Below are 27,756 nucleotides of genomic sequence, written 5' to 3'. Positions count from 1 at the left end.
TGAAACCTTCGCCCAAGCAGTTAATCCTCACACACCCTCAAAAGCGGAAGATAAAAGACCGGTTTCCTCAGAGAAGGAAACGTTTGAGTTAATTGCAAAAGAACCAGTTAAAGTCTTAGCCCTAGACAAAGGCTATGAAAACCTTGACCTAGCAGACCTAATTCGTCCCTGTTACACGGACAGAAATTATGTTGATACATGTGATCCCCTAAAAACAAGAAGATACTACGAATTAATTCTTACAGATACTAAGTCTGTTACTTTCGAACACACTCTCTATGATGAAAGAGATCCTACTAGTATTAGGATTTCAAAAATAACCATCAACAAAATTTTAAGCCCATTTGAATGGAATATGGATCATTTGCACACCCCTATAGCTTTATCGGTCCAGTATAAGCCCCAAACCTATAATTACAGAGATTACATAGATGCCTGGTTTAACTTTCTCTACCTACGACCAAAGACCCATACTTGGTTCGTTAAATACAGTGAGCAAGCCCAGAGATCTATATTACCCAGGTGGTTCTACGACTGGTGGAAAATCTTTGGAGGAACAGAGCAAACGATGCCCCGTAGCTTCCACAAGTACTATGAGAGATTCCTACTAGAACAAGAAATCTCTACCCTTCCTGACCATATAAAATTATGCAAATATTATTTTGCGAAACGAATCTCTTTTATAATTAATTGGTCATTCGAAGTAGAACAGATTGACAAAATCAAATATTTGGTAAAGATACCCAAAATAAAAGGATGGATTCCGGAAGTTAAAGAAACTAGGAAATCCAGACCGGCTCAGACAAACTCAACAACGGAATCAGGTAACTCAAAAAATGAGTTAAAAAAGAAACTACTCAGCATGCTTGCAAGCATAGAATCAACAGATCCAACTCAAATACAGGCAATGATAGACACAATCTCAAATTCATCCTCTGCAGAAAGCAGACAAAACGGAGACATGGAAGAATTAGACGGGAAGATAGCCCTAGCCTATACTCAGTCTAATCGATAAATAGTATCTTGCCCCTTCAGAAAAAGCAAAAGACAGTTGCCCCAGTTGAAAACTGGCCCAGTTGGGTGTTGAATTACTTGTTTGATGTGTGAACTTTCTAGTTCGTATTTAGGTTGAGTTATGGCTTCAAAACGCCATTCATCTTTGGATAATATTTCATCCCATCGAATCATTCTAGGGACGAAGGTATTACTATGCTCTTGGTTTGCTTCCATGAGCATTGTAACTCCCTTATTGCTTTCAATTTTAGCCTTCGGGGCTAAAGTGGTTTTCATTAGCCTATAATATACTCGGTATATTACAGCTATCTCTCTTGTATTAATTTTACTATTCATATTTTTTGTTTTAATATTAAGAGTCAAAGTATCTAAAATATTCTGGTCATTTATGGCAGACCGAAAATAGCCCTTCTCTTTTCATATATGTTTTCCCTTCCCTCTCTGTAAAGTTCCTCGTACTGCAGTTTTCAATGTTATAAATAAAAGTAAGTTTCTTAAACTTGTGTTTATTTCCTTTAAATTCCGCATATTTTTATCTGTACTTACGATCCTTCCACTTGGTATCAGAGCCATGTTAACTAAATCCATGAGAGGCTAAACTCTCAATTGTCTTTAAGGTTTTCATGTTATCTATTTCATGCTCTAGATCTTAATTGTTATATACTATTCATTTCAGTATATATTTATTGTTCAATCCTGTTATCTAGTGTGAAGTTCATAGTGTGAGGGTCTCTGAAAGAGAGTTAGCTGAACCTTATTAACTGCCGTCAGTTGCCGTCGTCGTTATAGGCCAGGAAGAGCCGCAGTTAGACAGGACACAACAGGACACAGTAAACACGTTCAGCTTCCAACCCCCAAGAAAACTTAGAACTAAGATAACTTAAATAGGATAAACAGTAAACAATATATTTCTAAGAATAGTACAAAACTATTAAGAGAAATAGTACTGAAAAGGATAACAGAAAAGAAATCTTTTAATTCTTCTTTTACTGATTTAAGTTCAGTTTGAAGATGTTGGACTGTAGTGGGTTCTTCTGTTTTAACGGAGAATCTATCCATTACTTTCTTCATATCAAAAGGTTCTATCTGTGGTCGATTTCCCTTTTGTTTAACCATAATATTTTTTAATTCAATTAGATACTTTTTCTTTAAGTCATTGTCATCAATGTGTTCGATGATGTCGAATAAGACCTCTTTGGAGTCTTCTGATATTACTCTAAGTGAGTTTTGGCTACACACGCAAATTGCGCCAGTACAGCTACAATTGTTTTCTATTGAGCTGCTACTGTCTGAATCATATGCGACATTGATAAGTTTATTGTCACTATCCGAATAACTGTTAGTGGGTGAAGATGATGAAGACGATGAACTGTTGTCATTATCTTCTAGAATAGCGTAAAGTTTTTCTTTAGTATTTTCATCAAGTTCTAAAGAATTTACTTTATTTCTTTTCTTTTTTGTGACCTTACAGTCACTGGCTCTATGCCCTGTTTTTCCACAAGACCAGCATTTATCACCATAATTTTTCTTCCTTTTAAACCTTTTCTTCTTAGAGGTTTCGCCCTCTTTCTTTTCTTTACGCTTATGGCGTCTTCTAGGTTTATCAGAAGATTTATGTTTGTTTTTCTTTGATACTCTTTTTGAAGGAGCTGCAATTGTTTTGTAACCGAAGTCCTGGCAAAAACTACCAAGTTCAGCTTTGGATTGTAGCCTGTCCTTTTTAATAAGGCTTTTTAGCTTTAGGTCTGTACATAGTTCTAAACCTGTGACATTTATAAAGCTTATTAGATCTCCATACGTTAGGTTATCATATGGAATTGAGCCATTAAATCTATTTTTAATCTTATTTCTTACCTTTTCGGCAAACAGCCTGGGTAATCCACTAATGAATCTTTCTTTCCAGAAAGGTTTATTACAGTCTTCTCTGACCAATACCTTTTCTATAAACATATCTTTATACCACCTAAAATCTGTTAATTTTGGGCAGCTAAGATTATTAAGAAGTTCAAGACTTCTATCTTGGAATAGTTTTGGTTCACCGATAAAATGTTTGGCTATACAGTAGATTAATGTTGCTGTGGCATCTTCTTTAGCTACCAGTTCAGTTGTTTGATTATTATTTTCAGTTTTTATTATAGTTGCTATGGTCGTAGCATTAAGAATTTGATTTTTGTCGTCTTCTGAAAGGTAATTATCCCACCAATTTTTTAAGGAACCGGTAAATCCTGATACTACTAGAGTTGCAGCATTTTTATCTGACGCATTTTTCATTTTATAGGCTGTTACCGCAATTCCTATTTCGTGGAGTTTTTTGTAGATTTGGCCTTCTGCTAGGCCATCAATATTCCATTCAGAAATTCCAGTTCCATCATGACTGGAGTAGGATAGATAGATGTCTTCTTCAAATTGAACATCTGGGAATGTTGGTCTCCCATAATAATTTTTCTTATTAGGATGTCTAGGATTTCCCATTATTCTACTTACTTCAGGAGTATTAGCAGAAATAGTTTTTAATGTTACAAGAGGTTTTATCTTATTAATAGAGTCTGAGCATTCGTTAGAAGCTTTCTCTATTATTTTTAACTTTGATTCTCTATCCGGGATGGATTCATCCTTTAGTATTGCTTCATATGTTTTATTTAATGAAGTTAATTGGTTTTGTAATTTATGCAGTTCTATAGTTTTATCTATATTATTACTAGTTTGTTCTGTATGGATTTTTGATATACTCAGTTTTGTTTTAAGTTGTTCTGCTAGAAGTTCATTTGTAAAATCAAATTTGTCTTTTAATTGCGGGAACTTTTCTTTTGAAAATTCAGGGATTTTGATAGTAGGGTGTGTTTCTATAGTAGGTGCTACTGTTGATTTTGTTGGGATTCCTAATCTGTTAGTGTCTTTTAATTGATTAGCTACAACATGTAAAAGATTGTTCGTATAATTATTTTGGACAATTATTTTGTTCAAATCTTTATTTATTGGTTCTTTATCGAGGTGAATGCTTTCTCTTTTGAAGGGGGAAGCTGTTATGACCTCAGTTTGAACTGGTATCACTATTTCATCTAAAGGCGGAATAGTGGCTTCTATTGTACCTTTATTTTTAGTATACCATTTGTTAATAATCATTTGTAAAGATTCTTTTTGATTTGGAATCTGCCCTGTTAATTCAAACCATCTAAAAAATTCTATATCACATTTAAGTCTTTTTAGATCTTTAATCCAATTGTTCTTGAAAGACTTTCTTTGATCTAAAGAATAAGCATTTACATACCATTTTCTTTTAATGTTGTTATCAGGGTGTTTCCACTGAGCATTTAGACTTTTCCAATCTATTTCGAAGTTACTTTCTTCTTTAAGAGTTCCAAGCCTATCTATTGTTTCTGCGGATGAACTTTTATGAATAAAAGGACCCTTTTGATAGATTACTTTAGGAACAGTTTTGTTAAAATCCAAAATGCGTCAGATAAAAACGCTGCAACTCTAGTAGTATCAAGATTTACCGGTTCCTTAAAAAATTGGTGGGATAATTACCTTTCAGAAGACGACTTTCTATGATGCTAAAGGTTCTGTGTTTCATATCCTAGTGATAATGAGATTAAAGGTTTCTTTTGAAGTTAAAGAGAGGGGTATTGTTAACTAAAGTCTTTTCAGTATATATTTATTGTTCAAGCTTACACATGAGGAAAATACATTATATCTTTGTCCAACTCCAATCAAACTCGTCTACTCAATGAAACTTTAAAATATAGTTAGAATAAACAATAAGGTAGTTGTAGTTTATTTTGGTCATAGTTGTTGACTTATAAAGACGTTAGAAGAATTAAATACACCTTCCTTTTTTTCGCCTTGCCTCCCACACCGACAAGCAACCCAGGCAAGGAAGTACTTATATTTCATTGCAGCAACACAGATGGACACGACCTTACTTGAACAGGATCTGTTCTATAGGCTCGTACCACTGTATCCTTGAGTTCTAAGGAGACAGAAAACCAAGTCTGGTTGATGAGGCATGCCCAATAGACAAGAGCGTGATTAACAGCTCCCACAGCCCGTCTTATGGTTATGATCGTTCTTAGCCCCAACCTCGGTGTGCTGAGATGGTCTAATGGCTGTCTGACAGACTCTTTAATTTTTTTTGTTAGTACTCTTAGATGTGTAAAAACTTATCTAATTAACCTTTCATATTGTTAATTTTAAACATTTCAATTTTTCTCGGCTTTATTTGGCAGTGAACGACGAGGAGCTAATTATGATTTCATATTCAGAATATAATCTGATACTTTTTGACTATTCTTTAGGTTATTATCCAAATAGAATGTCAGGACAATCGAAAAACAAATGCATCTTTATTTGTTGTTTTAGACTAGGCTAAATTGCATGAGACCTGCTTCAGAGTCAAACTAGCATTATTACTATTAGGCTAAATTAAGCTAAGATCTAAAGGACTTGGTGAAGAACTAGCATTAATTATTACGTCTTTAAATACAGTACAATAACAGCAATCTCCGTGTAATCTCACAAAGTGTAATTTTGAGAAAATAGAATATACACAAAACTTATAAAGGTAGAGAGGATGTTCCCAATAGAGCCCGACTCAAGGGAAAAATGAATTATTTCTTCTTTTAATAAATAACAAAATGCAAGTTTGGATAAGTGTTTGTGCAAAGGTTGAACTACTTAGACCCACATCGTCAGTTGAATAAGATAGAAGATGAGAAAATATTATAAAATAGGGCCAAGGACAACTTAGAAACATACTTACCTGTCAATGGGTGATCAAAAAGACCCATGGCCTAGGTTGGCGACCTCCATTGCACTTTGGAGGGATGCCAGCCTAAGGTCGGCCCAAGTGGCTGAGTCTACGTCATAATTTGTGGTAGCGGGGTTTGTGTTCGCGCAGCCCCTAACCAATCCTAAGTAATTATTTCCCATTTTTTTCTCTGTGAACAAGACAACAATGACCTAGAATAAATCTTAAAAAGGGCTTTGTGGATATGTATCTAGTTTAACTCCTCTCTTTGCGTCTTGCCAAATTGTGCCTTTTTCTCTATCGATGACAGCCTATATTGACAAACTTGGAATTTTTGTATAGTTTGGAAAAAGCTTAAAATGAGTAATCCTCGAATTATTTGAATATATTTTATATAAAGTTGTACAATAAAAAAAAGTAGCTTGTCTGTGGGAAAATACATAAGTTCCACTTACGAGCGTTTATCTATCCCCTAAATATATTTGAAGTGAACTATGTATGCAACCAAGTTTTCGGGATAAATAAATGTTCGTAAAGTTACAGTGTGCAAACCGAGTTTAGAGTGGAACTTATGTATTTTCCCTTTGTCTTTTCTACGAATAGCTTGTCTTGTCTAAATCCCATGAATGAATTTTCTGAAAGAAACGTTGAAATATGAACTCTTTAATTTTCAAATAAGAATGCAATATTGGAAAAATAATTACTCAGAAATTGCATAATGCTTCATGCAGCTACTAACGTCAGAATTAGAACATCTTTCGATGTTGACAAAAACATAGCTTGTGGTTGTCCTTTTTTATATTGATTTATAAAGACAATAAAATAATAATTAAATACTCCTTACATTTTTTGGCCAAAGTACCACATCGACAAGCAACCCAGACAATGAATTACTTCTTGCCATTTTGGACTATCGGATTAGAATTAGAACTATCAGATTGGATTGCTTATTGCCATTTTGGACAATTATGTCTTTGTCAACATTTTCTAACAGATTGAGGTTCAAGATCCTCACTATCTTGCATAATGCTAGATGCACCATTATATGCAAAGACATAATCCACCATTATATATACTTGATTCAAATTTGTCTCAATATCGATTGGGTTTATTGATAGTTCCTTATTTTATTTAGTCTGAGACTCATTAATTTCCTCATGAATCTCAGGATTGGTTAAATCGTGAATTTCTTCATTAGGCTCTTTCGTAGTGTCATATTAAGCATTTGTTTTTCTTTTTCTAGGATTTCGATCCTTAGAACCCAATGGTTTGCCACGCTTTAGGCATGATTTTGACTCATTAGCTATGATACTGGCATTTGGTTTGCTATTTTCTGCAAATGGATAATATTTTGCACCTTTTTATTTACAAATAGAGACACGTGGATCAAGATGAGACAATGATGGATTTTTCTACAAAATTTCCCGTTTGATTTCACCAATTTCTCCCCCTAGTTTTGGAAAAAGTATCACATCGAATCGACAGGCTGCAAATCGTGCAGTGAACAAATCCCCCATTAATATTTCGAGGTAGCGAATAATGGAGAGCGATTCAAACCCAACATATATTCCTGACCTTCTTCGAGGATCCATTTTGGTGCGATATGGCGGTGCTACAAGCACATATACTGTGCATCCAAATATTCTTAAATAGGATATATTAGGTTCATGACCCAAAATTAATTGCAGCGGGGAATATTTATGATAATTTGCCAGTCTGAGACGAACTAGCATTGCTGCATGCAAAATGGCATGACCCCAAGCAGAAGTGGACAACCTCGTTTTCATAAGTAATGGTCTTGCTATTATTTGTAAACGCTTAATCAGAGATTCTCCAAGGCCATTTTGAGTGTGAACATGAGCTACAGGATGTTCCACTTTTATCCCAATTGATAAGCAATAATCATAAATGCTTGGGATGAAAACTCAGTAGCATTATCAAGTCTAATTGACTTAATTGGATTATCAGGAAATTGTGCCCGTAATCGAATTATTTGTGCCATTAATTTTGCAAACGTTGGGTTGCGAGATGACAATAGGCACATATGAGACCATCTAGAAGATGTATCTATTAAGACCATAAAATATCTAAATGACCCATTAGGTGGGTGAATAGGTCCACAAATGTCCCCTTGTATACATTCCAAAAACGCAGGGGACTCAAACCTAACCTTTGTTGGTGATGGTCTAATAATTAACTTGCCTTGATAACAAGAATACAAGAAAATTCATTATTCAAAAGAATCTTTAGATTCTTTAATGGATGTCCATTTGAGTTTTCTATAATCCGTCTCATCATAATTGATCCAGGGTGTCCCAATCAATCATGCCAAAGTACAAAAGTATTGAAATCAATAACCTTTTGATTTACAATAGAATGTGTCTTAATTGCACTAATTTTTGTCTAATACAGGCCACAAGATAAAGATGGAAATTTCTCAATAACCCTTTTCTGGCTAGAGATATTCTTGGTAATAATGAAATGTCCAAGATTATTCTCATCTATTGTCTCAATATGATATCCATTTCGGCGGATATCTATAAAACTCAACAAGTTCCTCTTAGAGTTGGAGGAGAACATTGCATTATCTTTGATAAGCATTGTTCCCTTAGACAGAGTTATAGTAGCTCTTCCAGAGTCTTCAATTAAATTACTTCTACCAGAAATTGTAGTAACATCTGTCTTACACATACTTAAATGAGAGAAATATTTCTTCTTTTTGAATATTATATGTGTCGTACATGGATTAATTAAACAAATATATTTACAATTGAACTTTGATTCAAGTTTGTTTTGTGAGATATTCATATTTGCTTCTCATTGTTTGACATACAAAAGAAATATATGAATAAATATTAGTATTTTTAGCGAAAAGGAATAATAAACAAAGTTAAATCAATGATTCAATAATGACCTTTTAATGTAATTTCGAGCAAACTCTGATTATCATAAAAATAATTTTTATAAATCAATAACGATTAAGCTGCTTAGATTACACCACTTTCTGGAGAATTAGATAAATACTGCTAAATTCCAATAAAGTATACATGTATAAATGCAGAAACACATATAAATGTTTAACCAAAAAATAAAATTTCAGTCAAAGCTAGAATTTAGAAGAACACGAGTTACTGATAATCAAAAGAATATGCAAAAGAAAGTAATTTGGGGAAACCAGAGTATAATCAGGAGAAAAACAAGTAAACCAAAGTATATTCCAATAGTATCTCATGTCCCTACAATTGATCAGATACCTCCCTTTTATAGATATCTTGAAGATATGCGTTTTACCCAAATCATAATGAGGCTATTATGAATAATTAAAGACATTGAATGCTACGTTACACATTCATTATATTCAATACAAATTCTCTAACGTATTCAGCATTTAATGCCTGTCAAATTCTGTATCTGCACTTTTTACTATGGTCAGATCCATTCCTTTTGATTCTTGGATATAAATAACTTAAATAGTTATGGACACTGAATCCCTTGAATGGCCACCCGTGCCTCTTCCTTTGCTTTTGCTCATTTCTATTGCTGCTCGTGCCTCTTGACTAATTATAATTCTTTGACTATTTGACTAGTCCACGTGTCTCGACACGTCACCTTTATATATGAATGCAATTTTTCCCAATACAGATAGTCCCCCCACTTTCTATTTATTTATCAGTTGAATATTTGGGAAGTGAATTTCATTAAAACCGAGAATTTTTGTTACCATTAATGTTATGACAAAATTGACGCTTCAATTGTCGCTTCCATTTAATACTCCGTACACATATCAATTTTTCATTGGTTCTGCAGTTTTTGCAGCCTTTTTCAAGGATTTTTTACGGTTCCACTTTTTACAAAGTGCCAGTTATCATAATTGTGATCCTTCCTTCACTGCACTTTTACCTTTGGCGGTTGATTATCGATATAAATATAACTTTTTTCCTTGTTTTTTACCTCATAAAGTTTTATTGAACACTTAATTTCCCAATTCTCTGTTTACTTTTTCCTTATATTATTCCTCTTCACTATGTCTTCACTAAACCCTCACCCTTGAGAAGTCTCCATTGTTGATTCTTTCCCCAATGCCCCTATTAGGCATAGAAGGGGAGGTAGACTTCGTAGCTTAGGATATACTCGAGGTGGTTCGTTTATGCCTTCTTCTAGTTCTGGTCCTTCTTCTAAAACCAGAGGTTCATTTTCTCACAAATCTTCTTCTAGGAGTAAAGAGCCTTCTGAACCATTACGCGAGCCTTTAGTAGAAGAGATAGTCCCTACAGAATTATCTTTTTACCATGATAGGGAATCTCTTAGAAACCAGATTTTCGCTTTAGATCGTGTCGATGCTTACCCCACTCAAAATACAGAAGTTTTAACTCCTGTAGTTCGTAAAGACTGTCATTGGAGTAACGATTTTCCCATTATTATCCCTAATCCGAATCAGATAATTACTTCTTATTTAATTGGGTTCTCTTTTGTTTACACATACCCTTTTACTTTAGGGTTCAGACCAGCAATTGACCCAATCATTCTCGAATTTTGTCGTTTCTTCAATGTCTGTTTGGGTTAAATTGGTCAGATCATATGGAGGGTTGTTGCTTGTTTAAGGCATTTGGCCACTAAAGCCGAAGTTCCTTTTACTTTCCCTCACTTGATTCATCTTTACTCACATAGGCTTTTTCGCAATGGTGTTTTTACACTAGTAGCCAGGAGTAAGAGGGTTTTGGTGAGTCCTGAAGATGACAAGGACCGCGGCTAGTATGCCCGATTTGTTGTTGCCCCCACTATTGGTTTAGTGGGTCAGGATAATGTTCCCTTCCCTGAGAAGTGAAATTTTGCACATAAGTCTTTTAACCTTCTCGTACCTTTTTCCTTCAAGTTTACCAACTTCTCTAATTTTGCTTTTGTTTTTTTAGCTACCATGAGAGTTGTGGGGGATGTTCCCAATTTTTGTGGTTGGGTAGATAAATTGCTAAAGATCGCACTGATGGATGGTAGGTCTTGGAAAACACTTTCTAACTATTTTGGTTGGAAGGTAAAAACTCATGGTAAGAGTTTATATTTTGTGCTTTTTGTGTATATATTCTCTTTTATTGCTCTAATTTCTATCCTTTTTTATCAGGATTTGCTATTCGAGGAGCTACTGCTGAAGTAGTTGCGGCCTCTCGTGTCTCCTTGGGAATCCATACTCCTTCGGGAACCCGTATCTCTTTAGAAAGATCCCGAGAAATAGTTTTGGGTTCTTCTTCTGCAAAAAGGAAAGCTGCAGAAGGAGAAGATTCTGAAGAAGAGGGAGATGAGGGCTCCCTGGTGAAGAGGCCACAAGTTAGGAGACACATCGTCTCTGATGACGAAGTTGAAATGTCGGTTTCTCTTATTGAACCTGTTGAAACCCCAATAACAATTCCTGATGATGATGTCACTCCCCACGATACTCGTGAGTCTATTGACCAACTTTTCATTAGCGGATTTGGCCGTGAAGATGTAGGGCTTGTTTTAGACGAAATACCCTTATCTTCTTTTTCAACTCCCGTGCCTGTGGTTCCTTCTTTACCGGCCCTAGCTATTTCCGTTCCTTCTTCTACTGCTTTCACCTCTTCTCTGACTCCTCCTTTGACTATTCCCCCTCCTATCATCCATCATACAGAAGTGGGCTCTTCAAGTAGAAGTGCCACTATGAGGAGGGTAACTATTGAAGTTCCTGCCGAGAGCAGCCTTTTGAGAAAGTCAGGTCAGTCAGATGTATGGTTGGAGCCTTTAATCGGGCCAATTGAAAAAGCCAAGTTGGAGAGTCATAGTTCCCTGACTTTAATGAATGATATCGTGCATGCTACTTTGAAGGTATTTTCCTTCTCTTCCTTTTTTTCTTTATAATTTGACTATCTTTGAGGATTCTTATTACCTTTTCCCCTTTTTAGGCTAACCTTATCGACACAGAAATGATGAAAAGAATTCCCCTCTTGGAGAAGATAGCACGTGACTCTCAGTTGGAAGCAATCAATTGGAAGGAGCAATTTGAGAGTGCATAGATTGGTATAGAAGACTTACAAGAGAGCAAGAATACCTTAGAGCAGCGAGTGCAGGCTTTAACTTCAGAATTGGTGGTTGCAAAAGCTTCTTCAAGCCAAGCAGAAAAAGAAAAAGAATGTCTCGAGTCCTCCTTCTCAGAGCAACTATCTAAAGCTAGTGAAGAGAATAGAGAGTTGAAATCTCTTTTGGATCAAAAAGAAGTTTACGCTGGGGAGCTCGTGCAAAACTTGACTCAAGCACAAGAACACCTCAGAATCTCTGATGATAAGGTGCGTGCTTTAGAATGCTCCCATACCTCTCTTCAAGCTTCTCACAACTCCGCTTTGGCTGAAAATGAAGAGCTAAAGAATGAGATCGCTGATTGGGAAAAGGATTATGAGCTCCTTGAAGAAAAATCTGTTATTGAGACAAGTTGGGCATTTTTGAATTCTCGTCGTGATACCCTACTTGAAGCTGGCCAAGAAAACTTCAACCTGGAGTTGGAGTTAGCTAAGATCAACGAAACCATTGAAAAGGCTCAACAAACTCAGGATTTCCCTTCTCCCGTGGCTGAAACTCCCGTGAATGTTGAAGCTGATACGAGTATCCCAATTCTTTCAAGGCCAATCGAATCTATTGCTACAAGCCAAATTGAAACCGCATATGTTGATGTAGCTGCCCAAATTAAACCCGCTGCTGTTGATGTTCCTACTTCAGTTCCACAAACTTCTCAATGACAGGTTTTAATCATTTGAGTGATTTTGTTTTTGTTTTGGAAAACTATAATCAGACCCTTAACTTTATTTGAGGGTTGATTTTGAAATCGTAAGTCCCCAAGTGTTTTATGGGGCAATCTATATAAAATATCTCATAGTTTTATGACTAAGTTTGTCCTTAGTCTTAGATTTTTATATATTAAGAAGTTCTTCATGTTACTATTATAAACTTCTGTTTTCTTTATTCTTGCCTTTATTTTTAAGGACTTACAGAATAATTTACATTTTTATTCTTCGAAAATGCTTCTGTTATCCTCATGACTAATTAATTTGAACATGAGTTTTATAAAAGAGGGCCCTTTTATATTTTGACACTTAATGAAGAAAATGTCTCAACTTCATAATGGTGTTAACATACGATAAAAGAAATAGGGAAACACGTGTTTCTTTGAAATAACTTTGACAAGTTGTTATTGGAACTTATAATACTTTACATGTATTTGAAGTACATCTATAACTTTCTCGTAACTATTTTTCTTGTAACAGATTTTTACAAAAGAGGAATAATAGATACGAGGTTTTTCCTTATAACCCGTTTTAGTATATGGCCTTTACCCTAATTATAGTGAGGTTTTTTATTTAGCGTTATCTCGTGGCTCCATCTCGTGACTTTTACTCTGCACTTGACTCTTTTATACTTGATTTTCCCTCAATCTTCTTTGCCTTCTTTATACACATGTCTATGTATATTATGTAGTCCCCCAAGTATTTGAGTGTTGAAGTATGAAGCCTCGAGCACTTGATAGTTCTTCTCATTTGGTCCTTTTCCTGAAAAGGAAAAACATACGAGACTCGGAGGGGCGATTATAGATGAAGACTGCATAACCTGTTTTTATTTCTATCAGAATAATTGTAACTCTAGGCCAGTGATTTTAGGTTACTCTGTGTGCCTTACAGGTCGTGACTCATCATTTAGTATGGGTTATCTTTTTGCCTATCATCTAAAATCGTTAGTAAACTTTTAACAATTCAAAAATGAAATTTAAAATGGTTATACCTAACCATGGGTTTTCCTTAGAAATAGTATCTCTTCAAATGAACAACATTCTAATGTGAAGGTAGTATCTTGCCATCCATTGTTTCCAGTTCATATGCTCCTTTTCCTGCAACATCACGAACTCTGTAGGGCCCTTCCCATGTTGGACTTAATTTTCCTGCGTTAGCTGCCGTTGTAGATTGAAAAATCTTTTTAAGCATGAAGTCCCCAATTTTAAAGAACCTGAGGCATGATTTTCTATTGTAGTATCGTTCTATGACCTACTACTGTGCTTCCATTCTTATTAGTGAAGCTTCTCTCCTTGCTTCGAGTAAATCTAGATTGACCCGCATCTCCTCGTCATTAGATTCTTGTGTCGCTTGTGTGAATCGTGTACTCGGTTCTCCTATCTCAACCGGAATTAAAGCTTAAGTTCCATAAACCAATGAAAACGGTGTTTCTCCCGTACTTATTTTCGTCGTTGTACGATATGCCCATAAAACACCAGGTATCACTTCTGGCCAATTCCCTTTTGGCTCTTCTAATTGTTTCTTTAAATTGTTGATAATGACTTTATTTGTTGATTCTGCTTGCCCATTACCCACCGGATGATAAGACGTAGACGTAATCCTTTTAATTTTCCAACTTTGAAGGAATTCTGTGATTTGAGCTCCTATAAATTGAGGGTCATTATCACATACGATCACCTTTGGTACGCCAAATCGACATATGATATTCCGCCAAATAAAGTCTCTGACTTCCTTTTCTCGCACTTGTTTGAATGCTCCTGCCTCTACCCATTTAGTAAAATAATCAGTGATAACGAGTAGAAACTTTACCTATCCTTTTGCTTGTGGTAATGGACCCACGATATCCATTCCCAATTTCATAAATGGCCACGGCGTAATGACCGGATGTAATAACTCCGCAGGTCTATGCATATTGTTACCGTACCTTTGACATTTATCACATTTGGCCACGAAACTTTCTGCTTCTTCTTCCATTTTAGGCTAGTAATAACCTGCCCTAATTAAGGTTCTTACCAGTAATCTTCCACCAGCGTGATTCCCGCAATGTCCCTCGTGTATTTCTCTCATTACATACTCCGTTTGCGAAGGTCCAAGGCATCTCGCTAAGGGACCACCAAACATTTTACGATATAAATTGCCTTGTTTTAAGCAGTACCGAGCAGCCTTTTTTCGAAGCGCATAAGCTTTTTTCTTGTCATCAGGGACGATACCATACTGCAAAAAAAAACAACAATTTCGTTCCTCCAATCCCAGTTAAATTATTAAAATTTGCCTCATTTACATCAGGATCAAGAACTGGATGAGATAAATGTATAACTGAGGCGTTTGCATCACTTGCCACGTCAGCCGCAGATGCGAAATTAGCTAGGGCGTATGCTTCAAGATTTTCGTCCCTTGGTATTTGTCTAACTTTTCAATTTTGAAATTGTTTTATCAATTCCCGTAACTTTTCCAAGTACTGCTGCATCCTTGCTTCCCTGGCTGTATAAGTCCCCAGCATTTGATTAACTACGAGTTGTGAATCACTCTTGATTATAATTTGATTTATGCCAAGTTCTTGTGCCAGTTCTAAACTTGCAATCATAGCCTCATAATCTGCCTCATTGTTAGTTATGGGATAACATTTGATAGTTTGCCGAATGGTTTCACCCGTAGGTGGTACCAATACGATCCCTAAACCTGCTCTTTTTATGTTAGATGAGCCATCAGTGAATAAAGTCCAAGTTCCTGGGTTAGCTCCATTGAACACGTGTAATTCTTTTTCTGCTTCTAACTGCATCCCCTGGCTAAAATCAGCCACGAAATCAGCTAATACTTATGATTTTATAGCAGTTCTAGGTTGGTATGTAATTTCGTATTCACTTAACTCTATTGTCCACTTAGCTAACCTACCTGATAACTCATCCTTATGTAATATATTACGTAAAGGGTAGGTAGTTACTACAACGATAGGATGACACTGAAAGTAAGGTCTTAACTTTCTAGATGCCATGATTAACGCATGTGCAAGTTTTTCTAACTGAGGATACGTCGTCTCCGCATCCAACAAAGATTTACTAACATAATAGATAGGGAGTTGTTTACCTTGTTCTTCTCGGACCAAAACAACGCTTACCGCAACTTCCGAAATAGCAAGGTAAATGACTAGTTTTTCCCCAGCCTTTGGTTTTACCAGCAAATGTGGATTTGATAAGTACGTTTTCAAATTCCTTAGTGCCTGTTGACATTCCTCATTCCATTTAAAATGATCCTGCTTTTTAAGGGCTGAGAAGAATTTAAAACACTTCTTTGATGATCTAGAAATGAATCTTCCCAAGGCTGCAATTCTTCCTGTTAATCTTTGAACTTCTTTCTTGTTTGAAAGTATATCAGGAATTTCCTCAATGGCCTTAATCTGTGTAGGATTCACTTCAATACCACGGTTAGAAACAAGAAAACCCAAAAACTTACCTGAAGCAACACCAAATGCACATTTTTCAGGATTTAACTTCATATTAAATTTGCGCAAAATTGAAAATGTGCCAGATAAATGTGATATGTGATCTTTTGAGTAATGAGTTTTAACAAGCATATCATCTATATATATCTCCATAGTCTTTCCTAAATACTCTTGAAACATTTTGGTAACTAACCTCTGATACGTTGCACCTGCATTCTTTAGACCAAAGTGCATTACTTTATAATAGTAAGTCCCCAAGTCTGTTATGAATGAAGTTTTTTCTTCATCTCCCGGATCCATTTTAATCTGATTATAACCTGAATATGCATCTAAAAAACTTAATAGTTCGTGACCTGCAGTTGCATCAATCAATTGATCTATATGTGGTAGTGGAAAAGAATCTTTAGGGCAGGCTTTGTTAAGATATGTGTAATCTACACAAACCCGCAACTTACCATTCTTCTTTGGAACTACAACAGTGTTAGCTAACCAGTTAGGATACTTTACCTCTCGAATGGAACCAATTTTTAGCAATTTTTGGACTTCTTCTTGAATCACCTGATTCTTGAAAGTTCCTTGCTTTCTTTTCTTTTGCTTCACAGGAGGGTATGATGGATCTTCATTTAGTTTATGGGTCATCACCTCCGGTGGTATTCCTGTCATGTCGGAGTGGGACCAAGCAAAACAGTCCACGTTAGTTTTCAAACATTCAATTAACTTACCTTTCATACCTTGGTTAAGATTGGCTCCAACATAGACTTTTTTTATCAGGCCATTGAGCAAATAACACGACAGGATCTAATTCCTCTATCGTTGTTTTGATATTTTCATTCTGTTCTAGTTCTTGAATGGTATCAAGCCTTGAGTCTACATCTGTTTGCCCTTGTTCAGTTGAGGTTTGTGTTGTGATGTCCTCAACTGCGATCTATGATTGCTATTTGTCTTCACTTCTCGTGCTTGTATCTTCAACGAAGTTGATAGCCCTGGATATATGTTGATCTCCACGAATTTGACAGATTCCCCATGACGATGGAAATTTAATAACTTGATGCAAGGTTGAAGGAACAACATCCATTTCGTGGATCCATGGTCTCCCAAGAATCATGTTGTAAGCCACATCCATTTCGTGGATCCATGGTCTCCCAAGAATCATGTTGTAAGCCATCTCCATGTCTACTACCTGGAACTTTGTATCTTTGATGACCCCTTTAGCAAATGTGGTGAGTATTACCTCTTCTTTCGTGACAACACTGGAATTATCAAATCCAGATAGAGTACGTGCCTTTGGTATTACTCTATCTTCAGCTTGCATCTCACGTAATACTCTTAGCAAAATAATGTTCACGGAACTACCTGGATCAATCAAAACTCGTTTCACATTAGTATCATGTACAATTAAAGATATTACCAGTGCATCGTTATGAGGGGTTAATACGCCATCTGCATCTGCATCATTGAATGTAATATTGTCTTCCTCTAAAACATGTCGCACCCGTTTCCCTTGGGTAATTGTTACTTTGAAAATTTTGTTAGCTGCAGTATATGATATATCATTGACGTCTTCACCCCCACTTATAACGTTAACAGTTCTTTTGGGGGAAGGTGGTTTTAGAGGCTCCTGCTTGTTCTTCATGTAAGCTTGCTTGCCTTTCTCACTGAACAACTCAGTAAGATATCTTTGTTTTAATAAATGATCAACTTCACTTTGTAAAAATCTGCAATCTGCTGTTTTATGCCCGTGGTCATTATGAAACTCACACCAATGGTCAGGGTTGCGCCTGTTTGGATTCGATCTCATTTCCTTTGGCCATCGAACCTTATCTCCCATGCTTTTCAAAACAACTACGATCTCAGAGGTGCTGAGGTTGAAGTTGTAACCACCGAATCTCGCTTTTAAATTTCTACCATCATCTCGTGACTCATAGTTGTTTCGCTCATTCCTGAATCTTGATGAAGAACCTGATTTTCTATTTCTTGATATGTGATCGTTCCTTTGATTATCCTGCTTTGACTGTGAGTCTTTTCCCGCAGGTCCCATATAAGGCTCGTACCTATATTTACCGGATCTTTTTTCGATCTCCGCCCATCTCGAACTTATCTTTTCTTATTTTTGAAATCGTGGAACAATATCTTCCTCAATCCTCAACTTCGTGCTATACCTGATATAAACATCATTCTACGTTGTAGCTGGGAATTCTCGAAGGCTTTCCTTGAGTCTCCTCGTAGCTTCCGAACTTTTTTCATTCAAATTACTTGTGAAAGCTATCGTTGCCCAGTTGTCAGGTACACGTGGCAATATCATTCTTTCACGTTGAAATCTGTCCACGAATTCTCTAAGCAGTTCAGAGTCCCCTTGCTTGATTTTAAAAATATCCTCCATTCGTTTCTCTACTTTTTGAGCTCCCGAGTGTGCTTTGATGAAAGAATCTGCAAGCTCAGCAAAAGAATTTATAGAATTTTCGGGTATAAGAGAATACCATGTTAACACTCCTTTGGTGAGCGTTTCACCAATTTTTTTGACTAATACTGATTCAATCTCCTACTTAGTCAAATCGTTGCCTTTTACACCCATTGTTAATGCAGTCACGTGATCTCGCGGGTCTGTTGTTCCATCATACTTTGGAATATCAGACATTTTGAACTTTTTTGGAATTGGGAGTGGAGCAGCACTTGGCTTATAGGGTTGTTGCGAATATCTATCCATATCTACCCCTTTGATTATGGGCGGCACCCCGGGTATCTGCTTTATGCGCTCACTTTGCTCCTTGAGCTGTTTCTGCAAGGTTAGTACTAAATTTTTGTAAATCAGAATTAATTACATTACCCAGTTCTCTCTCCTGTGATTTACTGGGAGTTCCACCGCAGCCTGAGTTAACAAGCCCGGAACGAGGGTTTTCCACAGTGTTATTATTTGGAGTAGGTGTGGGTGTTGCAACAGGTAACTGGTTAACAAGTATCTCAACAGCTTTGTTGACCTGAGCAACAATTAATTTCTGCAAAGCTTCATCAACAGCTTCAACATTTTCAAATTGAGCATACTCGTTTATTTGAGACCCATTAGGAGAACCCTCACGGATTGTCATGGAGAGTCTTGCGGAGTAGGAACTTGAGTGTTAATATTCTGTGGATTTCCCTGACTTTGTTGGTTCTCTTGGTTTCCTTGAGTGTTGTCATTGTTATTCGACATAATTGATGCAACAAGGAAGGCTAAGTGAAAAGAAAATAGATTATCTGATTTCCAGTAACGGAATCAATTTATTTAACCAAAAAAATGGAATTTCAGTCAAAGCTAGAATTTAGAAGAACACGGGTTACGTATAATCAAAAGAATATGCAAAAGAAAGTAATTTGGGGCAACCAGAGTATAATCAGGAGAAAAACAAGTAAACCAAAGTATATTCCAATAGTATCTCATGTCCCTACAATTGATCAGATACCTCCCTTTTATAGATATCTTGAAGATATGTGTTTTACCCAAATCATAATGAGGCTATTATGAATAATTGAAGACATTGAATGCTACGTTACATAATCATTACATTCAATACAAATTCTCTAACGTATTCAGCATTTAATGCCTGTCAAATTCTGTATCTGCACTTTTTACTATGGTCAGATCCATTCCTTTTGATTCTTGGATATAAATGACTTAAATAGGTATGGGCACTGAATCCCTTGAATGGCCACCCACGCCTCTTCCTTTGCCTTTGCTCGTTTCTATTGCTGCTCGTGCCTCTTGACTAATTATAATTCTTTGACTATTTGACCAGTCCACGAGTCTCGACACGTCACCTTTATATATAAATGCAATTTTTCCCAATACAATAAACTAATACAAGTCATTTCCTCTCTAAAGCTATAATAGATTGTTATTTCTGCTATTATTCTTCATAAAAAAACAATGTAATTCTCAAAATAAATATCTTAATAGGTTACATCTAAACATTTATGTACAAGGCCTTCTTAAATATCGATTTGGCGGTACAAAAAGAAAGATCTTATGAAGTATAATCTTTCGATTTACATAAAACATAAAAGTTTGGTAAACAGTTATCATACTTTGTGTTTCGTATTCGTTTACCTACATTGTCGTTATTTAAATATATATACTCTATAAAAAAATATTGCAAGTACTACAGATGACAACGTCTATGATAATAAGTCATATAATTCCATTGATAAAACAATCTCTAAGTTAATTTGATTCTTTAAATGAATTTGGATACTCTGGTTTTTTTTACTAAGCAAATTGAAATATTGTCTAACATGAATACTAGAACTATATTTAATCAAAATAAACTAACAATATTCTATAAAATAAATAATACTAATTGATACTAATAACTACTACTCAAGTAAAGAATTGTGATTACATGATATTTATTCATTAGCTACTACGAATAGGCAAAAATAAAATAAACAAGCTACTCAATCATCTTTAACCACGGATCCATCACCGATTAAGTGGTCTATTTTTCCATCAGGATGCTCAAAGAAGTCTGTCACATCTAAATGTGTGATGTCAAATTCATTGTAATAGACAAAATTAGTTTCGGGACCTTTATTCTTTAGAGATGCTTGATAAAGCTCAAACAAATGTCTTGGTGTACGATAAATATTTGTCGAATGCCCTTTTCCACCGCAACGATAACATTCAATTTCTCAACCATTTGCCTTTGGCTTCTCATCTTTCCCTTTCCACTTTTGGTGGTTATTTTTCTTTGGGAGGATGATTAACACAAGAAAAAATTCTTCCTTGTCCACGGCCACGACCACGACCACGAATAGGGCCACGACCTTTTCCACGCTTAGCATAGTGGAAATACACCTCATCCACTTCAGGCAATGGTGTAAACCCACTGGGTCGACTGTCGTGATTTCTCATGAGGAAGTTATTGTTTCGTTCTGCCACAAGGAGAAGAGAAATCAACTCAGCGTACTTCTTGAAACCTTTCTCTCGGTATTGCTGTTGTAAGACCATATTGGAGGCATAAACGTTGTGAGCATTTTTTCAAGCATATCATAGTCAATGATACTATCTCCACATAGTTTCAATTTAGAAATAATTCTAAATATCGCAGAATTATATTCAAAAACAGACTTAAAATCTCGGAGCCTCAGATGAGCTCACTCATATCGTGCTTGTGGAAGAGTGACTCACTTTAAGTTGTCATATTTTTCCTTTAAGCCATTCCACAAAACAAGTGGATCTTTGAGTGTGAGATATTCTATTTTCAACCCTTCATCAAGGTGATGACACAAGAAAATCAAGGTCTTAGCGCAGTCTTGGGTAGATCCTTTATTTTTATCGTTAATGGCGTCTTCAAGACCCATTGCATCTAAATGGATTTCTGCATCAAACACCCATGTCATATAGTTCTTACCCAAAATTTCAAGGGCAACGAACTTTCTTTTCATAATATCAGTTATAATTAAAAGAGGGGAAAAGTTATACCTTAATCTTCTCAAAGGGCTTCTTGAGACGGTAAAGTCTCATGCTGATAACGTAAAATAAAACAATAAGGAAAAGAATAATATTGCAAGGAAAAGAGCAAGGTAATTCTTACTAAATATTTTGGGATGATTTACAATGAGGTAAGCCCCCTCTATTTATAGGAGGAAAATGACTTAGCCACAAAATAACAATAATTAAATAATCCTTACTTTTTTGTCCAACGTACCACATCGACAAGCAACCTAGGCAAAGAAATATTTATATATCAGCGATGCACTGAATGGATACGATCTTACTTGAACAGGATCTGTTCTATAGGCTCGTACCACTGTATCCTTGAGTTCTAAGGAGACAGAAAACCAAGTCAGCCCCAACCTCGGTGCGGTGATATGGTCTAATGGTTGTTTGGCAGACCCTTCAATCTTTTTTGCTATACCTTTGTTTGCTTTGAAAAATCAAAATGTAGGCGCAGACTTCACTCAAGATCAGTGTTGGCATATGTTTTTTACTTGGAATGAAGATGAGCTCTTGGTACATTTGCTGTTCGGAAACTGAATTAGGACAACTAATGACTATGGAAAGATTCAATAGAGAAATATTCATGATTTTGTTACTAATTTCTTCTTCTAATACAAATAAAAGATTCATAAGGAAGATGCATAGTCTGAAGTCTGGAATAATGTTTATGAAGAGGTCGAATAACGTAGTAATTGCGGGAAGTCTCGGAACAACTGAAGTGACAATGTTATGAAGATTAAAATACTTTGTCACGCATCGTTTAGTGAAGAAGATAAAATAGTTGTGAGGATATATTATAACAGAGGACCACAGAAAAAATATACTTACTTGGGCGGGGTAAATGGGTGATTAGAGAGGCCCATGTCCTACGCCGGTGACCTTCATTGCACTTTGGATGGGTGCCCGCCTAAGGTCGACCCAAGTAGTCGAGCCTATGTGATAATTTGTAGTAGTGAGGAGTTGCCTTCGTGCAGCCCCTACCCAATCCAAAGCCCAATTATTTTTTGAGTGTCTCATTAACAGATCTATTAATTGGCTTGAGCACACATTCTCAACTCCACTCTTATAGTGATGTCCTGAGTTTTGGAAGGTTTTTAGGGATTTCTTCTCTATTCACTTGTAGGCAAAATTGTGTCTTTCTTTTTCTGTAAAAAAATAAAAATAAAAAATTCTATATAATCTCGTTGAGGGTTTGATTAAGTGTGTCAATGGATATTTAAAAGTCGATTAAACCGACCGAATTGATTTTTAGGTTTCTTTTAATAAAACCATTGGTTTTTATATAAATCTATAAACATACCGATAATTAGGGTAGGTCTTTTATTTTATGAAAATAAACCGAAAAGTACCAAACCGTACTAAATAAACTTACATGCGAAAAATATATTTATATATTAAGTTTAAAAATAATAAAGCATTAAATTTTCCTTTGGCTTTGGAATTATGAAAGTCGTTACAGGTTAACAAGTAATTAAACTCAAATTCTTAATTCCCAAACCTATTATACTACTACTATTGAAACTAAGGGTCTCTTTGGAAGGCCACCCGATAATTGGAATTGCTGTAATTACTAGGATAGTAATTACACAATGTAGTAATTACGAAAACCTATTTATTTGTCATAACGTAATTACAGTATAATTACAAGTATATTATTTGGTTGCACAAGTATAACTACACAATTAGATTAAATTTTAAATGAAGTAATTATCAAAACATAAAAGTTACTATAATAAATATATGCATATAAATAATTTTTTTATAAGTATAAATAATATTAAATTTAGTACTTAGGATGCATATTTGTGATACCCCATGTTTTTTCTTTTTCTCTTACGTAATATACGTAACGTGGCGTGGTTATATTAGGTATATATGATTGAGTATAGCACATTGGGAGAATAAAAATGAAAATGTGTGGTAATATCAAGGAAGTAAACTGAAGCTGTAGGTCAAAGGAATCCCTTAAACAAAGGTTCGTGGTTAAAGAAATGGCTCGGGTGGCACCCCGCGCGTTCGGAAGTTTTAAGTTAATTTACACATGTAGGATAAGACCAAGAGTGTCTAATATGCTAAGAATAATGTGTTATAAGGTATTATAATATCACACTGGTCACATGTTAAGTTTTGGAATCAAGCAAGTTGCGAAATAAAGGTCGGCAAAAGTTATCGTAAATTTCTCTAATAAATTTTCTAAACTTTGGGTCAAATGTATCAGATCATTTCTCCCAATATATAAAGAGTTATGGGTGCAACAACCTATCGAATCTAATGTCTACGAGTCTAGTTCGCAACCAAAAAAACCTCACATCAATCTGACATCGTAGTAAAACGTTATGACTGTTTTACCGCGGACTTTCCAGGCTAAAACCGGGTAGCGAACCGGGTCGGGTCAAACAAGTTGTATAAGTCGGCAAATTCAACTTTTCAGACCTAAAAACATTTCATTTTCGTCCTAAAACAGTAAGAAAGCTGAAGAGAAGGTTCCATGGTGTTCTTGAGCGATTAAGGTGTGTTTTTAACGATTTCTACCGTTAAAGTTTGCCCTCGTGCCTAGAAACGCAATCTCTACGCTTTGCAATCGTTTCCCCCTTCTATTAGCTGTGTTTGGAGCTATTCTTGGAAGATAGGAATTTGTTGTTCTTGCTGGTTCTTCAGGATTTATACTTGGTTTTCCAAGGTAATCATCTTGGGACTCTTTTATGATTGTTTTTACAAAGTTCTACGGACATTTCGTCAAGTTAGGGTCATATGGCAAATTTGCCGATTTAAACTCAATTATGAACTGTTTATATGTGCGTATAAGCTGCATATATATAGTATTTTCAAAGCTTAGGACGTAAGGAACAACTTTTGTGAAGGAACTACAGGCATTCAGACGTTCGTTGGAGAGGTATGTTAAGGCTAAACTTTGTCCCTCCTTTTAGCACGAATTCTAGGAAATTCCTAAGACGTCAAATGTGATATTTTACTATTCTATTGCTAGAAAGACCTTCTGTGAAAGGCATTGGGATCGTAGCTGAAGTATTTTCATGATGCTATTAGGTTGATATTTCACTCGTTTGGTGAAATAGGGTATTCGACATCTATATATGTCATTTGTTCGGCTTTCTTAACTATATGTCTATATATGTGAATTCTTACTCGTCTTTGGGTTGTGTGACTAGAAAATAAAGCCATTTAGTATTTGTGATCAGTCCTTCTCCCTTGTTAAAGTGTATCTTAAAATCTCTAAAGTGACACGTCGATTTCCAAAAATCTCAAATATAATTTTTATGTTTAAACTACTAAAACACTTGATTTTTGAAATACTTTCTTTTACTAAATATCAAGAAATCAAGTATAAGGACTAAGTGAAGCACCTTAAGCTTTTTATGAACATCTTCAGAGTTAAGTTATCTTTCTAAAAGTCTAGTTAAGTTTTCAAGCTTACTCAAAAGAAAAAGAAAACATATGAGGTTCCACGAGACAATTGTATGCGATACGAAGATGATTATGAGATTATGAGAATAAGAGTACCTATGAGCCAAGATTGGCTAAGTTCTTGTTATGGCCTATTATGTGCATTCAAAGTTCATATCATACATGGCATATTATGCATGAACTTCGAGCTATAATTGGAGGTAAGGGGCCTATTTGCCCGAAAAATTATATATATTGTACAGATGGCCACATGTTGGCAATATGATACCGGTTAGCTACTGGAAGAGACCGCCATTGCTAGCATTTGGTTGGGTATGTCATGTATTTGCATCAATATATATGTATTCACGACATACGATTACACGAGCATACCATGCATATTTGATTACTATGAGATTGGATGTTGTCCATGGAGGCTATCAGAGTTTCAGTGTCAAGTGGTATCTCTATTACTTTTTTTTACATTAGCTATGTATGATTCTACTTTCTGCCTTACATACCAGTACATTTTTATTCGTACTGATGTCCCGTTGCCTGGGGACACTGCATTTTTGTTTCATGCGTGCAGGTCCAGGTAGGCACTTTGATCGACCCATCCGCTAGGATTTCGAGGTTCAACTGTGAGTTGGTAAGCTCCACTTCTTCTTGGAGATTTCATAAGATGGTTACTTTTGTTGTACAGTTTGGGTATAGTCGGGGCCTTATCTCGATAGTGCTTATGACACTCTTAGAGGCTATTGTGGACACAGTATTTTGGGTTTCTTTTTGCACCTTTCAGTCTCCAGCCTATAGGCTTGACATGTATATATATGTGTGTAGGCATGTATGTCTCCAATCACGGCCTCGTCGGCCAACTAGTACTTTATTATTTTGGGTCGCCTACCTTTGTTTATATGGCTTATTGTTATTCAGGTCATGATCTTAATGGTCCAGGCTTAGTATTTCAGATGTTGTGCTGCCCAATCTGTTGGGCCCCTAGTTTAGTTAGCTAGTATGTCTAATGGCTAACTCGATCGAATACAGTATCGAGTGCCAGTCGTGCCTCCACTAGTTTGGGGCGTGACAAACTTGGTATCACATCAGGTCGTATCCTAGGGAGTCCACAAGCTGTGTCTAGTAGAGTCTTGCTTATGGGTGTGTTGTGCACCACACTTATAATCAGGAGGCTATGAGGCATTTAGGAATGGTTACATTTCTTTAAATTAATAAATCGTGCTATAGAGCAAAGTTATAAGAACATATGAAATCTAAATCGTGCTTTGTGTTTCTTATCTAACAAGCTACGCTAAGGAGATGGCATAGCGAGAGATAGGTATGGATCCGGGGGAAGGTACCAGTCATTCCCCACCAGGTCAGAGGGATAGATTTCCCTTAGAGGCACACAGTAAATCTCCAGTACCCCTAGTTTCAGCTTCCCCAACATTTGTTGGAGCCTAGAGAGATGCAGTATCCCAACCTCACCAGTTCCATTAGTACCTGAGGCAGCTAGAGACACAGGACCTCCAGCACCTGTTGTTCCCCCATTAGAGACTAGGGAGCAGGGGATGAGGGAGGCAGTTCAGTTGCTGACTGGGATGGTTTCTATTCATGAGCGACAACTAGAGTCGGGAGCAGATTCCCGGAGAGATCGGACAGGAAGCTCGACGGTACGGGAGTTTCTTCACTTGGCCCCTCCATTATTTACAGGATCCAGTTCCACTGAGGATCCCCAGGACTTTATAGACCAAATGTATAGAGTATTGAGAGTGATGCATGCCTTCGTCACCGAGGCTGTGGAGATGGCTTCTTTTCAACTACGTGATGTAGCCGTCCTATGGTATGAGGCATGGGAGAGATCTAGAGGACCTAATGCTCCGCTAGCAGAGTGGGAGGACTTCTCTGAGGCTTTTTTTAGCCCATTATTTTCCATGGGAGGTTCGGGAGGCTCGTCTTGACCAGTTTCTTAACCTGAACTAGGGGGATATGAGTGTGAGGGATTATAGCCATAAGTTTAATTCTTTTGGCGAGGTATGCACCAGATATCGTACGTACCATGAGGGCTAGAGTTCATCATTATGTGGATGGTTTGGGGGATCATCTGATTAGAGATTGTAGGGTAGCATCCCTATCGGATGATGTAGATATTTCCCACACACAGGCTTTCACTCAGACTACAAAGGACCTTTCTCGTCGGATTCATGATACTCGTAGGGATAGGGAGAAGAGTAAGAAGGCTCGTACTACGGGGTCTTATAGGGAGCCACCGGGTGATTTTAGGCCCCCACTCCATCGATATCCACCTCGATCAGCAGGTAGTTTCCCACCATAGATGCAGGGCCAGCGGTTTGATCGATATATTCAGTTAGGACCGGGGTAGAGCTCAGGACATCCTGAGGGCCTTCGACAGGAGCATTCCGCACAAATGAGATAGCCTACTCCTCCATGTACTCAGTGTGGTAAGCTGCACACCAGGTAGTGTAGACAGAGTTCGAGTGCATGTTATCATTGTGGGCAGAAAAGACATTTTATTAGTCGGTGCCCGGGGTTAGGCAGAGGTGCACCAGCTCAGCCTTCAGGATCCACAACATCTTCTTCTCCCTCAATCCGTGCTCCTTGACCAGGTCCATAGTCTACTCAGGGTCGTGGTAGGGGGAGAGGTGGAGGAGACACCTCAGGTTCTAGTAGTGGCCAGAATCGCTTTTATGCACTCACAAGCCGACGGGATTTAGAGGCATCCCTAGATGTTGTCACAGGTATATTGACAATACATTCTTATGCCATTTATGCATTGATAGATCCCGGCTCTAAATTTTCATATATTACTCCATTTATTGCTGGTAAGCTTGACATGAGATCTGAGTTGTTGCCATAGTCAGTTAAGATATCTACACCAGTT

At 36.6% G+C, this 27,756-nt stretch overlaps 1 non-coding gene and 3 pseudogenes across 1 annotated transcript; all 4 read left to right on the top strand.

The window, feature by feature from the left end:
* Nucleotides 1-4,927: 4,927 nt before the first annotated feature.
* On the top strand, nucleotides 4,928-5,134 carry LOC142166719 (small nucleolar RNA U3; annotated as a pseudogene).
* A 631-nt stretch (nucleotides 5,135-5,765) lies between these two features.
* On the top strand, nucleotides 5,766-5,917 carry LOC142166713 (U1 spliceosomal RNA; annotated as a pseudogene).
* A 15,809-nt stretch (nucleotides 5,918-21,726) lies between these two features.
* On the top strand, nucleotides 21,727-21,855 carry LOC142166727 (small nucleolar RNA U3; annotated as a pseudogene).
* Nucleotides 21,856-22,278: 423 nt separating this feature from the next.
* On the top strand, nucleotides 22,279-22,439 carry LOC142166737 (U1 spliceosomal RNA). Its single transcript, XR_012697120.1, has one exon. It is a non-coding gene; the product is annotated as a U1 spliceosomal RNA (small nuclear RNA).
* The last annotated feature ends 5,317 nt before the right edge of the window (nucleotides 22,440-27,756 follow it).

Source organism: Nicotiana tabacum, chromosome 11 (genome assembly GCF_000715075.1).
Source record: "Nicotiana tabacum cultivar K326 chromosome 11, ASM71507v2, whole genome shotgun sequence".
Taxonomy (NCBI): domain Eukaryota; kingdom Viridiplantae; phylum Streptophyta; class Magnoliopsida; order Solanales; family Solanaceae; genus Nicotiana; species Nicotiana tabacum.
The sequence above is the reverse complement of the archived record's forward strand: the minus strand, read 5'-3'. Positions and strand labels throughout refer to the sequence as shown.